The following is a 17088-nucleotide window of genomic DNA, read 5'->3' on the forward strand; positions in this document are numbered from 1 at the left end:
AAGTGAAACTGTTCTTAAATCCCTTTGTTCCAGATAGAAAGAAGCCAATAAGGTGATCCATCATAGAGAAAAGCATTTCATTTTTGTCACAGTTAGTTGTTGGACCTTTCATTCCCTGGTTTTACCCCGAGCGACAAATCGAATTAAGGTAAATAAAATGCTCTGGGAGGGAATAAAGTCCACAGTTATATGGTGGAAAATGTAATATTGACTGGAATATGCACAACATGGAAAGTCTTGTAGTGAGCATGAATTTATTGAAGTGATTTCTTTCAGAAAATAATGTTTTAGGATATGAGTAATTTGAGACTTGCGGTGTGGTAGATGAAGAACTTTTGAGAGGAATAGGTGGCTTTGGACCGATGGTTGCCAAAGCTCTCTACCACTGGATGTTTATTTGTCTCATGTTTGGATTTGTTGTAGGCTGCAAGATAGAGACTGACTGCTATAAGTAGTAAATGTCTCCATTATCAGTATATAATGTAACTACCAGGATGGTAGAAGATGAACTAGATGGACTTTGGACTTTATAAAGTGGTAGTTGTAGGGGATTCTATAATTAGGGGAATTGATAGCTTCCTTTGTAAGCAGGATCGAGAGTCCCGCATGGTATGTTGCCTGCCCGGTGCCAGGGTGAGGGACATCTCTGACCGGCTTGAAAGGATATTGGAGAGGGAGGGGGAGGATCCAGTTGTTGTGGTCCACGTCGGGACAAATAACATAGGTAAGACTTGGAAAGAGGACCTGTTTGGGGATTATCAGGAACTAGGAACTAAATTAAAGAACAGGTCCTCGAGGGTTATAATCTCCGGGTTACTACCCGAGCCACATGCAAATTGGCATAGGGATGCGAGAATAAGGGAAGTAAACACGTGGCTAAAGGAGTGGTGCGGGAAAGAGGGGTTCCATTTCGTGGGGCACTGACATCAGTATTGGAACAGGAGGGATCTGTACCGTTGGGACGGTCTCCACCTGAACCAATGTGGGACAAATGTTCTCACGAAAAGGGTAAATAGGGTGGTCAACAGGACTTTAAACTAGAAAGTGGGGGGGAAGGGAAGGGTAAAACTCCAAGAAGTATGACTAATGGGAAACAAAGCAGCAGGTTAGCGTGTGAGGGGGTGGATTCAACCTCATGGAAAATTATGAAAAAACTGAAAAGAAAGGAGAGCCCCGGAAAGACTATTAAAGTCTCCAGAACACAAAATAGGACAGAGTGTTTGGAAAGAGCTAGGAATCTAAATTCAAGCACATCAGATAAAGGGACGACAATGAGAAAGGGGACGGGAAATACAGGACCGAAGGTGTTGTATCTGAATGCATGCAGTATTCGAAATAAGGTAAATGAGCTTGTGGTGCAGATTGAAATTGGCAGGTATGATGTGGTGGGCATCACGGAGACATGGCTGCAAGGGGATCAGGACTGGGAGCTAAATATCCAAGGATATACATCCTATCGAAAAGATAGGCAGGTTGGCAGAGGGGGTGGGGTTGCTTTGTTAGTAAGAAATGAAATTAAATCGATAGCAAGAAATGTTGTAGGGTCAGATGATGTAGAATCTGTGTGGGTAGAGTTGAGGAACCGCAAAGGTGAAAAAGCCATAATGGGAGTTATGTACAGGCCTCCGAACAGTAGTCAGGATGTGGGGCACAAGATATACCAGGAGATAGAAAAGGTGTGTAAGAAAGGCAAGGTTACAGTGATCATGGGGGATTTCAATATGCAGGTAGACTGGGACAATCAGGTTGGTAGTGGATCCCAAGAAAAGGAATTTGTGGAATGTCTACGAGATGGCTTTTTGGAGCAGCTTGTGGTGGAGCCCACTAGGGAACAGGCAATTCTAGATTTAGTGATGTGTAATGAGGCAGATTTGATAAGGGAGCTTAAGGTGAAGGAACCCTTAGGAGGAAGTGACCATAATATGATAGAATTTACCCTGCAATTTGAGAGGAAAAAGCTGGAATCAGATGTAATGGTACTACAGTTGAATAAAGGCAACTACAGAGGCATGAGGGAGGAGCTGGCCAGAATTGACTGGGATATGAGCCCAGCAGGAAAGACAGTGGAACAGCAATGGCAGGAGTTTCTGGGAGTAATTTGGGAGACACAGCAAAAATTCATCCCTAGGAAGAAGAAGCATACTAAAGGGAGGATGAGGCAACCATGGCTGACAAGGGAAGTCAGGGACAGCATAAAAGCTAAAGAGAAATCATACAATGCGGCTAAGAGCAGTGGGAAACCAGGAGATTGGGAAGCCTACAAAGACCAACAGAGGACAACTAAAAAAGAAATAAGGAGGGAGAAGATTAAAATGAGGGTAAACTAGCCAGTAATATAAAAGAAGATTGCAAGAGTTTTTTTTAGATATATAGAGGGTAAGAGAGAGGCAAAAGTGGACATTGGGCCACTGGAAAATGACGCTGGAGAAGTAGTAGTGGGGAACAAAGAAATGGCAGAGGAAGTGAATAGGTACTTTGCGTCAGTCTTCACAGTGGAAGACATGAGTGACATCCCCAAACTTCAAGAGGGGGGCAGAGGTGAGTATGGTGGCCATTACCAAGGAGAAGGTGCTTGAAAACTGAAAGGTCTGAAGGTGGATAAATCACCTGGACCAGATGGATTACACCCCAGAGTTCTGAAGGAGATAGCTGAAGAGATAGTGGAGGCGTTAGTGGTGATCTTTCAGGAATCACTGGACACAGGGAGGGTCCCAGAGGACTGGAAATTCGCTAATGTAACCCCCCTGTTTAAGAAGGGAGTGAGGCAAAAGACGGGAAATTACAGGCCGATTAGCCTGATCTCGGTCGTTCGTAAGATTTTAGAGTCCATTATTAAGGATGAGATTTCAGAATACTTGGAAGTGCATGGTAAAATCCGGCAAAGTCAGCATGGTTTCATCAAGGGGAGGTCATGCCTGACAAATCTGTTAGAATTCTTTGAGGAGGTAACGAGTAGGTTAGAGAAAGGAGAGCCAATGGATGTTATCTACTTGGACTTCCAGATAGCCTTTGACAAGGTGTCGCACAGTAGGCTGCTCAGTAAGATAAGAGCCCAAGGTGTTAGAGGCAAGGTACTAGCATGGATAGAAGATTGGCTTTCTGGCAGGAGGCAGAGAGTGGGGATAAGGGGGTCCTTCTCAGGATGGCGGCCGGTGACTAGTGGAGTTCCGCAGGGGTCGGTGTTGGGACCACAACTTTTCACTTTATACATTAATGATCTAGATGAAGGAACTGAGGGCATCCTGGCTAAGTTTGCAGATGATACAAAGATAGGTGGAGGGACAGGTAGTATTGAGGAGTCGGGGAGGCTGCAGAAGGATTTGGACAGGTTAGGAGAATGGGCAAAGAAGTGGCAGATGGAATACAACATGGGGAAGTGTGAGGTCATGCACTTTGGTAGGAAGAATAGAGGCATAGACTATTTTCTAAATGGGGAGAGAATTCAGAAATCTAGAGTGCAAAGGGACTTGGGAGTCCTAGTCCAGGATTCTCTTAAGGTTAACTTACAGGTTGATGCGGTAGTTAGGAAGGCAAATGCAATGTTGGCATTTATTTTGAGAGGACTAGAATATAAAAGCAGGGATGTGCTGCTGAGGCTTTATAAGGCTCTGGTCAGACCACATTTAGAATATTGTGAGCAATTTTGGGCCCCGTATCTCAGGAAGGATGTGCTGGCCCTGGAGAGGGTCCGGAGGAGGTTCACAAGAATGATCCCAGGAATGAAAGGCTTAACATATGAGGAACATTTGAGGACACTGGGTCTATACTCGATGGAGTTTAGAAGGATGAGGGGGGATCTGATTGAAACTTACATAATACTGAAAGGCCTAGATAGAGTGGACGTGGGGAAGATGTTTCCATTAGTAGGAGATACTAGGACCCGAGGGCACAGCCTCAGAATAAAGGGAAGACCTTTTAGAACAGAGATGAGGAGAAACTTCTTTCGCCAGAGAGTGGTGAATCTATGGAATTCATTGCCACAGAAGGCTATGGAGGCCAGGTCATTGAGTGTATTTAAGACTGAGATAGATAGGTTCTTGATTGGTAAGGGGATCAAAGGTTACGGGGAGAAGGCGGGAGAATGGGGTTGAGAAACTTATCAGCCATGATTGAATGGTGGAGCAGACTCGATGGGCCGAATGGCCTAATTTCTGCTCCTATGTCTTATGGTCTTATGGTTTTATTAATCAGTTTTTCTGTGCAGAACTTGATTCTTAAACTCCATGCAAGTTAACTGGCAAGGGGCAATAGTAGAACACTAGATTCAATGTGACCTAAAAAAGAGGAGGCAATAAATTAAGTTGTAGTGAAGGAATGTCAGCGCCAAGTGATCATAATATTGACACTTTTAAGTGAAAACAGAGATGGAAAACAAGTGAGTCCATAAAGGTCACTTTTAGGCGAGCCAACATTATAGGAAACACATGAAGGAAACGAAATGGAACAAACAGCAAAGGTAAAGGATGTGGCAAAAATATGAGGATGTTTTAAAGTAATCATTATTAAAGTTGAGAGGAATTTATCCCTGAAATTAGGTGAAGGTCAGATAGACGAGAATTCTGTGGAGGGACTGGGAGAGTTGAAGAAGGCATTAAGATCAAAGTAGTAAAATTCACACAGTGTTCAAGAAGTCAAATAATGAAGAAGGTAAAGTTGCCCTCAGTCTTAATATGGAGTGTTCCTGCTCCTTTCAGTTCCACGTCCAGGCAGGGAAAAAGTTTTTGACTTACTTTTTTTTGGCGACATCCTTCAACAGAGGGATCTGGATGTCTTAGTGCATGAATGCATTGGAAGCAGTTCAGAGAAGGTTTACCAGACTAATACCTCGAATGGGCGGGTTGTCTTGTGAGGAAAAGTTGGACAGGCTAGACTTGTATCCCTTGGAGTTTAGAAGAGTAAGAGGCGACTTGATTGAAACATATAAGATCCTGAGGGTTCTTGACGGGGTGGAAGTGGAGAGGATATTTCTTCTTGTGGAAGAGTCTAGAACTAGGGGTCACTGTTTAAAAATAAAGGGTCATCCATTTAAAACGGAGATGCGGTGAAATTTTTTCTCTCAGAGGGTCGTGAGTCTTTGGAACTCTCTTCCTGAAAAGGTGGTGGAAGCAGAATCTTTGAATATTTTTTAAGGCAGAGGTGGATAGATTCTTGGTAAGCAAGAGGGTGATAGGTTATCGGGGGTAAGCAGGATGCAGATTTCAGGTTACTATCAGATCAGCATTGATCGTATTAAATGGTGGAGCAGTCTCAAGGGGCTGAATGGCCTACTCCTGCTCCTTGTTCATATGTCATGTTGTCCCTCTAAGGGCCACTGGAAAAGGGCCTGCAATAGGTGGTAGGCCCCTGATTTGCAAAGAAAATGAGCCTAATGCCTGGCTCAGACAGGCAGTATTTTGGTTCTGTTTCTGGGTAGGACAGAATTTTTATTGAATTCAGAGACCAATTTCCCATGGGTAGCTAGTCCAGTGCCATAAACACTAGGCTACCATACACAAACATTACAATACCTTCCACAATATCTGTTACAAAATGGAAATTTTGCAGTTGGGTTCCTTTCATTTTTAAAAAAAAATGTGCTGTTCCAAATTCAGATAAGAAAAATAAACACCATGCTGAAGTTAACTGCTTGTAGCTGGGAGAGAGAATGAGAGAGAGAAAGATGTAGGCAGGGGTCCAACTGTTGATCCTGGTGTGAAGTGACAGGAATAGGTGAGAAATACAAGATAACATGGTTGCCATTCCGCCCCATGCTTGCAAGAACATGGGAAAGTATTTATGCTTGAAGACCACATATGCGTTACATGAAATTTTGTGAATGTTTGATTCTATTAGATGTGAACAACATTGCATCATGCTTAAAACAGCTGTTTCTCATTCACACAATTGGGTCCCATTTGGGGACATGATCTCAGACTGAAGCAGAATAATGCAAATGTTAAACACATATGTATTGAACCCTGCAGCATAGCAACAGAGTCTGAATTAACTATGCAAGTTACAGAGTCAGAGAATCACAGCATTTGCACAATCCAAACAGATTCTCAACCACATCCAGCATACTGAAGTGATCATCACAAAGAAAAAACTTGCATTTCTAAAGTACCTTTTATGTCTTCAGGATATCGCAAAGCACTTTACAGTTAATGAATTATTTTATGTTGTGTTGATTGAGGGACAAATATTAGCCAGGACATTGTGAGAACTCCCCTGTTCTTCTTTGAATCATGCCATGGGACTATTTTTTTTATTCATTCATGGGATATGGATGTCACTGGCTAGGCCAGCATTTATTGCCCATCCCTAATTGCCCGTGTTCAGAGTGCATTTAACAGTCAACCACATTGCTGTGGGTGTGGAGCCACATGCAGGCCGGACCACATAAGGACAACAGATTTCCTTCCCCGAAGGACATTAGCGAGCCAGATAGGTTTTTACAACAATCGACAATGGTTTCATTTGTATTGAATTCAAATTTCACCATCTGCTATGGTGGGATTCAAACCCAGGACCCCAGGGCATTACCCTGGATCTCTGAAATACTAGTCCGGTGAAAATACCACTATACCACCGCCCTTCCTACAACTTATTTTGGTGGGTAGAAGGCTTTTAGATTACTAGGCAGCATCATAACGTTACCACAAATTTTGCAGTCTAGTATCCCGCAATAGGGGACATTGCAGGAGTCAGCACACCCAAAGTGCAAAGGTCTAGCCTTGTCCTGGGAGAACCACTTTCATGATCATGGTCTCTCCCCTGCCAGGTAAGCATAGTGGGCATAAGGATGCACAATGAATCCAGTTAATCTTGAGAGTTAGTGGAGCTAACAATGTTAAACTGCCCATTATTCAGGCAATTTGTTTTTTCTAATGATCTTTAGCTGCTGATTCTAGCAGCCCAGGTCCCCTGCAGCGGGCAGGCAGGTGAATATAAAACTAGTGGTCTTTTTTTTTAGATCAGTGGCAAGAAATTGGTATTTGTTCCCGACTTAAGTGCTACACTGGTTGAAGCACAAAGTTCCTCGAGTTTAAGCATTGCTTGGAATCACTTGTCCACTGGTAGACACAGGGCCCAATGTGCAACATGAAAGTACTTTGGGTAAGTGGCATTCTTAGGCCATGTTCCCTACAGATAGCATTTAATGTCCTTAAAAATATTTAATTGCTTGTGGTTGGTATAGGGTCACATGAAGGTGATTGATTTTCTCATGCTGTACTCCAAATGAGACAGCATTTTTTTGTCCTGGCTCTCCAGGGAGGAAGATTAGTAACAGAGCAGAACACTTCTATTTTGCCACCAGCAAAAACTACAGACGAGCCTTAAGATAGATTGTAAAGGTTGCTGATATGGGAGGTGGAATATAGGGGTGGAGGGAAAGGGGGTTAAGGGAGGGCAGAGGCCCTGAAGTTGGTTCTGTGACACATTGAATGAGTGGGAAGCTTTATATCACATCTGTCAGAAGCAGACCTGGCCCACAAGGCACTTTCTATGCAGATTAAATTCTGGATGAAGCCTTTCTAGATCCAGGATACAGGACATCGATTCCAGAACAATTACAAAGAATCAAAGATGGTTGGCAACTCCCAATGTAATGGCTAAACAGAATTTTCAAAGGAAATGAAATAATCTGTACAATTTTGGCCATTAATGGAATCAAGGGAGTTGCTGGTGGAGCAGGAAAGTGGAGCTGACGTAGAAGTTGTTCTGTCTTGATCTTATTTAATGGTTTTATAGGCCTTATGGCCTCTTTGTGCTTTAACTTTTTGTGTTTTTAAATTCCAGTCATGTGTTGAAGCCAACAAGAGTTTCTAAAATGTCCAAGCCATTTCATTCCAATTTAACCACTGTGAATGTGGCACTTTTACAAACATACTATTGGTTGTATAAAGAGAGAAATTTTTTTAAAACTTATTCACAACACCAGATGTTATAAGTAAATGATGTCACTTGACACGTTTGCGAGGCGAGTTCATATATCTTTCACAACCTGACTGTTTGGAGATTGAAGTTCTAAATGCTTAGGAAACGTTGGATGACACATCCAATGAGCCACCCATGTTTCCTGCCGAAGTGCAGCACCTTTAAGATCAATTTTCACTTGCTGGAGAAGAGGCAATTGTTAAATAGGAATTTATCATGGGAAGGGTCACTGGGGTTTGCTACATTAATCAAAATGAAATAGAATTGACGCAAGTACGTCTGCAAGTTATAAACGAGGTCATCTGGGACAGACATTTCTTCCTGCTGCATTGTTTGATAAGTAAGAAGGATCATTATTGTGAGGGAGTGTGTATTTTTGAGTTCATGCTGTGTGTTTTCTGGGCAGAGGACTACAGCTCCCGGCATGCCCAGGCTCCAGTGCCAGCTCAGAGAGTGACAGGGACACAGACCATTCATGTTTGGAAATGGTGCAAAAACACAACCAGGAAATCTGGTGTGCAGTGTGAAAATGCAACCATGGGACCATGTACATGGAGCAAAGAGAACACAGGCATGACAGGATTCGGCAGAAGAAGGCTGGAAGCAGTAGTTATAGCTCTGTGCTGCTGGGAACCTGGGGCTTAAAGAAGCCTGCAAACTGTCAGTTCAGTGAAGCTGAAGAGGTCTTTGCACCATGAGGCTGGGAGTTGGGGCAAAGAAAGTCCATAAGCAGTGGTGTTCTGTTCAGTGCAGCTATAGGGCTGCGATTGTGCTGTTGATTAGAAGCTGGGATGCAGCCTTGTAAACCCAGTGAGATGCAGTCACGGGAGAAGAGATAAGAAGTATAAGGTAGATAGTATTGTCTGTTTGCTTTGTTGATTCTTATATAGCAAAATACTCCTGTTTGTTTAAAAACCGTGGAATCTTGTGGCTTTATTCTCTTCACCTGCCTTACAACAATAGTTACTGGTCCTGAACCGGATAGTAACATTTTTCAAGATCATTTTCGATGGGGGATCTTGGTTATCACACCAAGCTTTTAGTAAATACCCCAATCAGTGATGACGTAACATTGTGGAGGTTTTCCAAAGTCCAGTGTGAGCTTAAAGATGACAAAGTGGGTACATGTTAAATAACCTTCCAACAGTCACTGTGGGAGATTTTTTATCTCCTATAGGCATTACTTTTAATGGATGGAAAATCAGACAATTTCTGGGGGAGGGGAGTGTCTGGGGCAAGTGCTGGCCAGCCTCGGAGGAGGTGTGGTGGGGAGGTCAAGTGCTGCCCTGGCGCTGCATCCCGCGCACAGGCAATCGAGGTGGGGGGGCAGGGTAAGCAAGGGATGTGGCCACACATTAGGGACACCTGTATAAACTGACCATGCCTCTGTAACTGAGGCAGATCAGGCACAGCCACGGTGATATGATTGGAATTGGGCTCCTAGCCTGCCCACCCATGCACGCATCACGAAGGCACCAAAGGGCCACCAAGCACTCCATACCTTAACCCCACCCCACCCCACCGCCTCCTCCCCCACCCCCGGCACAGACTTCGAGTCCACCACCACTTTATTGGACCATGGAGCAGTTGGACTGCACACGTTGTACAATCTCCTCACCAACGCTGGCCATGTAGCAGTCACTGCTGGAGGCGCTCATAGCCCCTTGCAATCTCAGCATCCCGGTTTGGACCAGTGTCCCCCATATCACAGGTTGACAGGGCAGCCATGCAGTACATTCATCACTGGCCATCTGAGGGGTGACCAGCACTCTCCGGGAAGCATTAAGGGGCGGTCACACAGGGCCAGGAAAGGTGCTAAGTACACCCATGATAATCATGTCTCTCTCTCTTTCATGCTGCAGGAGGACCACGTCAGGATCATGGATCCTGGTGACCTAGCTGTCTGCCTGATGACCTACAGAGACTCTAGAGGACTGAGGAGAGAGCGACTGAGGCTCCTGGCCGCGCAAAGGCAGGAGCAGCAACCTCAGGAAGAAGGGGCAGCAGGGTCTCCCGCACACACTGCCCAGGAGTGACAGTGAGCCATGGCTGGTTGGCGCCTAGCGACACCCAGGGTCTATAAATGCCGCCAGCTATTCCTGCTGATGACTGAGAACCAGTGTCGCTGATGACTGCACATGTCTAGGGACTTGGTGGCTCACATCTGCCACTTACTGCAGGACTTGGCACCAAGAGGACATGCAGGGCATCCACTGCCTGTGGCTGTGAAAGTGACTGCGGTGCTCAATTTCTATGCCAGTGGCTCCTTTCAGGGCTCCACAGGTGACTGTGGTGACTCTGTGGGATTTCACAATCTGCCACCCGCAAATGCATCCATGAGGTCACGGATGCCATCTTCTCCATGTCACACAACTTTGTGCATTTCACCTGGGACCAGGACAGCCAGGATGAAAGGGCCATTGGATTCGCCCTGATCTCGGGATTCCCACAGGTGCAGGGTGCGATTGACTGCATTCATGTGGTGCTCAGGTCTCCATCGCTACACTCAGTGGACTTCATCAACTGCAAGGGCTTCCACACACTGAACGTGCAGCTGTTATGCAACCACCAGAAACGCATCCTGCAGGTGTGCGCACGGTTTCCAGGGAGTGTGCATGATGTCTACATCCTGAGTCACTCGCAGATCCCTGCAGTCTTCCAGGTTCACAGAGGCTGCAGGGTTGGCTCCTTGGGGACAAGGGCTACCCACAGAGGCCGTGGTTGATGACACCCGTGTGGTGGCCTCAGACTGCAGCAGAGCAACGGTATAATGAGGGTCATGTAGCAGCTCACAACTTGGTGGAGCAGACCATCGGGATGCTGAAGATGCGGTTCAGTTGCCTGGACCGGTCTGGTGGAGCCCAGCAATACAGTCCGCAGAGGGTGTCAAGAATCATCATCATCTGCTGCACCTTTTACAACCTGGTGCTGCAACAGGGAGAGGAGCTGACTGAGGAGGAGATGGAGGAGCTGCACATCTCCTCCAATAAGGAGGATGCCGACGGGGATGAGGGGGTGAAGGGGTCCTTGGTGGTGATGATGACGGGGATGAGGCTCTCGCACTGGCTAGACGAGGCAGATGCACTCAGGAGGCCCTGATAGCTGCCAGATTTGTGGAGGATGATGATGACACGCAGTGAGGTGTCCCCGTCGATCCTCACATCGCAGTTGTGAATGTTTGACTCCAGTTTGGCTTACGGCAGCACCAATACCCTCAGTAAGAATGGTCCTGTCATGGAGATGCAGTGGAGGCCCTAATAATCACTCGATCGCAGGAGGATGATGACAACATGCAGTGAGGACACTCGATAGATCTCTGAGAATGTCTAACTCCTGCCTGGCTGAGGGCAGCTCGCTTGCGCTCCATGATCAGGGCCATCTCAGAGACGCAGCCATGAAACTATAGATGCATCTGATGCTGTGTCTGTCTTCAGCACCTCAGCCCTTTAGGAGCAGGTGCACAGCATCACTGGTCGCAGATGCTGGTGTGATGGGGGCCAGCCCCACCTTAAAGGTGCTGAGAGCACACAGAGAGAATGAGAGAACTCTGTGGCCCCTGCCCACTACATTCTGGCATCAATGACCAGGACTTCTGAGGTGCAGGCAACAGTAATGTTTCCAGGGAGTGTGAGGATGGACCATCACTGTGGTCTAAAGGATGCACAGAACACGGGGAAGAGGCCCTGGACTGAGACACCTGCCTTTTATCTTGCGCAGAAAGACAGGAACACTGCTCATCAGAACAAGGAGCAACAGGCAGGGAGACATTCTAAGCAGTTCATTGACAATAGTGAACATTATGTACAAGTGATTAATACCCGTGCCCAGGCTGTGCAACTACTTTTACCTAACTTTCCTAACACTGTCTTGGTGCTCCCTGGACATCCACAGCAGAGGTGGAGGCAGCCTGCTGACTGTGATGCCCTGTCTGTGATGACTTTGGCGGGTGTCCTCTGGAGGGCCGAGACTTGGAGGGCCTTGGTCTGCTTTCGGGGTCCTGCTGTGTGGCAGTGGCGCCCTCCTCGAACTGTGAAGCTGGAGCTGCGGAGATCGCAGGAAGATGGGATTCGGTTGGGCTGGTCACTCCCAGAGTCACCTGGGTGGATGGCCCGGAGTGTGCACCTGCTGATCCTCCTCCCTATGGGTGTCCGAGGGCCCCTGGCTGACTCTGTGAGTGGAAGGGGTAGCTGAAGTGAGATCGAGCTGCTCAGCACCCCTTTTGCATACACACAGTTGGAGGCCAACTATGGCATCAGTGATGGAATTAAGCCTGTGCAACGGTGCAGGAGCAATATCCTGGACCAAGGCGTCCATGGTGGATCCAATCCTGCCACTGCTGATCTCGGTGCATTGGCATGCTGGCTATCACCTCAGCCTGAAGATGGATGGGCTCCTCCATCAAGCCTTGCAATATGAGGAGTGCAGCGGACATCCCTACCTGATGTTCCCGAGCTTGCCTTTGCAACTCCAGCAACTGTGACATGACTGAATCCAGTCATACGACTCAGACTCAGCAACGTTCTGCCCTCCAGCAGTCCTCCGAGTGCGGGGACCTGGGAAGTCCCTGCCTCCACCTGCTGTGGATCAGAAGATGCAATGTGCTCAACAGTTTGCAATCCCGATGCTACTCTAAAGCTAGGTCCCACTGAGATTTGTCTCTCTGCACTGGTGGAGGGTGAGGGGGAGCGCTGTGATGGGACTTCAGGGAAGGTGCCTCCAGATTCCTCTTCAGAGGTTTTTTCGGGGCTTGATTGGAGGCCCTGGGTCATGGACTCTGTCGGCTGTTTGGCAGATGTGCCTGCGGAAGCAAGGGGAGATAATTAGTACAGGGCAGTGGCCTGTGAAAGAGGACACATCACTCACAGCATGGTTGTCTGATGGATGTTGCACTGCTGGATCCTCACTTGGTAGAGCAGCACCGACCTCACCGTCAGCACAGGACTGGTCCAGATCCTCGTCGGCCAGCTGGATGGGTCTGTTTTCGAATTCTGTCGGAAATTTGATCTCCAGCATCCCTCCACCCGTCTGTGACCTTTCCCTCCTGTTGTGAGCCAGTTTGTCCTGTATGGATAGAGATGGGGAGAGTGTATCAGGATGCCTGCCAGGCCAGATGATAAATATGCCTGGCCTGTGTGGGTGGTGAGTGGTCCCATGGATGGGATGAGGACAATGACGGTGTGTGTGAAAGAGTGAATGGTGATGTCCCTTACACTGGCAGTGAGTGAGGGCCCTGTGGATGTGTAATGGGTTTGTGAGTATGTTGGGAGTGATGAGAAGAGTGACTTACCCTAGCAGAACAGAGGAGATCATTCATCCTTTTGCAGCACTGGGCGGCTCTCCTTCTCTGCGGGGCGTTTGCGCTGACCACCGCTGCCACCGCCTCTCAAGCCGGGTTGGTGAGTTTGCTGCCCATCCTGTGGCCAGAGCGGGTGTAGAGCACATCCCGGCGGCCTCCATGGCATCCAGCAGTTCCTCGAGGGACCCGTCATTGAAGCGGGGTGGTTGCAGTCTTTTATCCTTTGCTGGCCGTGTCTCCCGGGCAGTGGTGGTGAGTTGGTGGCGAGTTGGTGGCGATGAGCGCTTTGCTGGTGGCTGCTTTTTAAAGATGGCGGCCGGCGTGATGCAACCGTGGGGTGATGGTGGAACAGGCGAATGAGAGCCTGCTCGCCATGGAAACTGTGTGTTTCCCGGGAATTAATGAATAATGAGGCGGACTCGGGAAGATACGATGTGAAAACCCACCATTTTTGTCGGCGGGTAGGACTCCATTTTACCCGCCCGCTACTGCACTTAGTGCAATTCTGGGCAAATTCCACTCATTGCGTTTGTTGGGGGTGCTGAGATCGTTGGGAATGCGTGCTGTGCAAGAATCCACAATGGCAGGCACTGGGAGAGTGCGGTCACCCAGGTTTTCAGATGCTGGAGGTCTTGGTTGAGGAGATGAAGTGGGGGAGAGATATATTCTATCCTCAGAGTATCAGACAGCCCTCTAGGCACTTGCTCAGAAGGCTGTTGCGAGAGATAGCCATAGGTGTCAATCACAGGAAAACTCCAAGAACATGAATGCAGTGCAGGAAGGAATTTAATGATCTCAAACAAGTGATCAAGGTCATTGAGTGCATCTTCAAATACCATTTACTACAAACTGCATCATGTCCCCCACACTGCTCAATTCGTCACAATGCCACCACTCACCTACCAACAATCGCTATCAATCAGGTCTTGTACTTAAAATTCATATGCTTCACTCATCCTCACACACACTTAGTACTGTCGTAAACCTTGCACCCATATCTCACAGCTTGCAAACACTGACAGATATTCAACCATGATAGCCACATCACCAAAACATATTACATAGCACCCACTGACACACTTACCACTGTCTCTTGTATGACAAGGTGGCGCATGTCCAGAGACAACAGGAACTAACCAGAGTGAGGGACACATCTGCATGTTTTCACCGCCCCCTCTCCCCCCCACCCTGCCCCATAGAGGAGTCAGTGCTGGTAATTATGGGAAGGGCCAATGCTGAGGCTGTGTCAACTGGTGGGGCTGAAGCCATTGAAGATGAGGGTATCCACATACCAATTATCCGAGAATTTCAACCTGCCCAGGTAGTGCAGGAATAGCAAGAAGAGAGTGAAGGTGGAGGCACACAGTGCAAATCTGGGATGATTCTGCCCGAAGTGCGGCAGCAGGCGTGAAAAAAGACATTTTTCTTACCAGCTGCAATAGCGGATTTTCATGCCGTGTCATCCGCTTCCCACCTCATTAATTATGCAGCCCCAGGAAACACGCTGTCTCATTGGCAGGCGGCCTGTGAATTGCCCACTGTGCTGTTACCTCACTGTTACCTCACTCCGGGTGCCGTAATGTCCCCCACCCCAGCTCTGGCCACAGGAGGTTCAGCAATCTCACCACTCTAGCTTGGGTGGCAGTGGCAGTGGCAGACAGTGCCAATGCTGCCCAGAAGTGATTGGCCATCCAATGCAGAAAGAGGATGAATGATCTTGTTCGTGCCACAAGGATAAGGCAACTATCTCATCACTCTAAGCTCATACACTCACAAACTTATCACATTTACACTGGCATCTCACTCACTGTCAGCTGAAGGGGCATCACCACCCACTCTCTCGCACACACCCTCACGTCTCCATCTGGCCTGGTCTTCTCTGGAGACTGCCTCCTCATACCTCACCATCTTGAGGCCACTTGCACAGATCAACATGCGCCCCCACACACACCCTGGGATACCCTCCTTCCCCAGTACAGCCTCATCCTGCAGCCTCTTCCCTTGCCTGAGGCCACTTCTCCCCCTTCCCCACCAAGCCCTAGCCCTGCAACCATTGAAAAGCCACCCCTGCCTTATGGCTGGTCTGGTAGGTAGAGACCTGCCCGTGAGCTCCCCTAAACATGCTGTGGTGCTGCCTGTGAACCCTGGCACTGATGACTGTGAGTGCTGCCCAAAGCAAGGTGGGCAAACAAACCTCAAAATCCCGAGTGAAGTGCAGCTTGCCTGGTGCATGTCGCTTATGTACAGTTGTGAAACACTCGTGTGCAATCACACCGATGTGCCCGGATGATCCAGCGTGGGGGGATAATTCTGGTGCGCAGGGCTTACAATGAGGTGTTAAAGTATTGAAATTAGGTTTGCAACGTGCAGCGGCAGGACACACTGCCCACCATTAACGGGCAGAGCAGACGATTGCAAACTGGTCTCACACCGGCATAAAAACCGATTTTTGGCCCTCTCACCATATTTTCTGATCATGCCCATCATGAGGCCCCCCCGTGAGTCCCCTCGTGAGTCCCCTCGTGAGTCCCCTCATGAGTCCCCCCGTGTGTACCCCGGTGTGTCCCCCCGTGAGTCCCCTCGTGAGTTCCCTCGTGAGTTCCCCCGTGAGTCTCCTCATGAGTCCGGCCATGAGTCCCCTCATGACTCTCCCCGTGAGTCCCCTCGTGAGTCCCCTCGTGAGTTCCCCCGTGAGTCTCCTCATGAGTCCGGCCGTGAGTCCCCTCATGAGTCTCCCCGTGAGTCCCCCCGTGAGTCCCCCCGTGAGTCTCCCCGTGAGTCCCCCCGTGAGTCCCCCTGTGAGTCCCGTCGTGAGTCTCCCCGTGAGTCCCCCCGTGAGTCCCCCCGTGAGTCCCCCCGTGAGTCTCCCCGTGAGTCCCCCCCGTGACTCTCCCCGTGAGTCCCGCCACCAACAGGAGCAGAAAATTCTGGCCGTTGTCTCTCAATTTCCCAGTTGCAGCCACAAGCTCAGATAGTAACAATTATCATTGTCATTAAAGGATGGGAAAGGGGCAGGATCTGCACATGGTGAACACAGGTTCTCTGCATCCAACACAAATGGAAATGATAGCAGTGGTGCCAGCTCGCCAGAGTGATTTTGCACACTAGTCCTGCTGCAGAGAATTCCGATTCAGACTTCAATGAGCCAGGCTACAGAAGAAGGCAGATGACTGTTACAAACCCAAATGTTTCAGGCTCGGGAAGGCCTGCCAGAAAGTCTCTGTCTAAGGTTAGGAAACATGGAGGCATCTGACACCAAGTTGGCAGAGGGCTTTGTACAGAACTTGGAGTCAGCTGTGGAAGCAACAATGATGCAATGTGTGATGGCAGATATTTCAGCTTCCATTGCAGCACAAGCAGGATCCGGCCAATGTCTGAGTGCCACAGTGGAAGCTCAGGCTGGTATCATATTATTGCAGCTTGCTACCATCATGATTCTGGAAGCCGCTGTTCAAAGAGCTTGGTGGGCATCGCAGCACGCAAGCAATCTGCTCTCCAACAGAGTACCAGGATTATTGGGTGACTGGCAGAGGCTCCAGAGAGTATTCTTTCGCTCTCAGATGACAACATTTGTGCTTCTAGCCCTGCCACTCCAAGAGTGCTGTTACTGTTGCCTGTCAGCCAGCCCAAACTGCTACAACCCAGGCTGAGATGGTGCAGTCTGCAGCCAGGTCTTCTAGAGCTGTTTGATGTTGTTTCCCCCCCAAAGTCATCTAGACTCTTCTCCACTAAAAGTCAGCAGCCATCCACCACCCCTTCTGTAGCCATTGGTTGAAGTACCAATAAGGAGCGCTAGGACAGATATATGGACACGAGGCACTAAGGGAATGCACAAGGGTGATTGGTTTGTTTTTGTATCCGCTATGGCACGCTTT

At 48.2% G+C, this 17088-nt stretch overlaps 1 non-coding gene across 1 annotated transcript; it reads right to left on the minus strand.

Moving 5' to 3' along the window:
- Positions 1–6604: 6604 nt before the first annotated feature.
- LOC144684090 (U1 spliceosomal RNA) lies at positions 6605–6768 on the minus strand. The gene has a single exon (XR_013577386.1). It is a non-coding gene; the product is annotated as a U1 spliceosomal RNA (small nuclear RNA).
- Between the last annotated feature and the right edge of the window lie 10320 nt (positions 6769–17088).

Source organism: Cetorhinus maximus, chromosome 8 (assembly GCF_964194155.1).
Source record: "Cetorhinus maximus chromosome 8, sCetMax3.hap1.1, whole genome shotgun sequence".
Taxonomy (NCBI): Eukaryota; Metazoa; Chordata; class Chondrichthyes; order Lamniformes; family Cetorhinidae; genus Cetorhinus; species Cetorhinus maximus.